Source organism: Trachymyrmex cornetzi, unplaced genomic scaffold (genome assembly GCF_001594075.2).
Source record: "Trachymyrmex cornetzi isolate Tcor2-1 unplaced genomic scaffold, Tcor1.1 scaffold1811, whole genome shotgun sequence".
Classification (NCBI taxonomy): domain Eukaryota; kingdom Metazoa; phylum Arthropoda; class Insecta; order Hymenoptera; family Formicidae; genus Trachymyrmex; species Trachymyrmex cornetzi.
In genome coordinates, this window is record NW_017296432.1 from 495 (window position 1) to 844 (window position 350).

Here is a 350-nt window from a genome sequence, read left to right on the forward strand (position 1 = left end):
GCGTTAAGATAATGTTAGTAAAATTAAGGAAGGAGATCTTACCATTGTTTATTTCTTTTTAAATATTACTGAAGATGACCTGATGATGGTCGAAACGTATATATTTTGATGTAAAAATTGTTGAAAACATTCGCAATAATAACTAGCGTTGGCTTTTATGCTTTTGTCATGTCTTATTGATTTTTCGAATTAAGCCATTATTTCATTGTATTGATATTTATTTAACTTATCTACCCAGTAATACGGCAAAATGATTTTATTTTAAGTTCTTTTAACACGTCCAGAATTATTACTTTTTTTTATAGAAAAAAACTAAATATCAATATTGGGACGAAATGTTCGAATGTCCG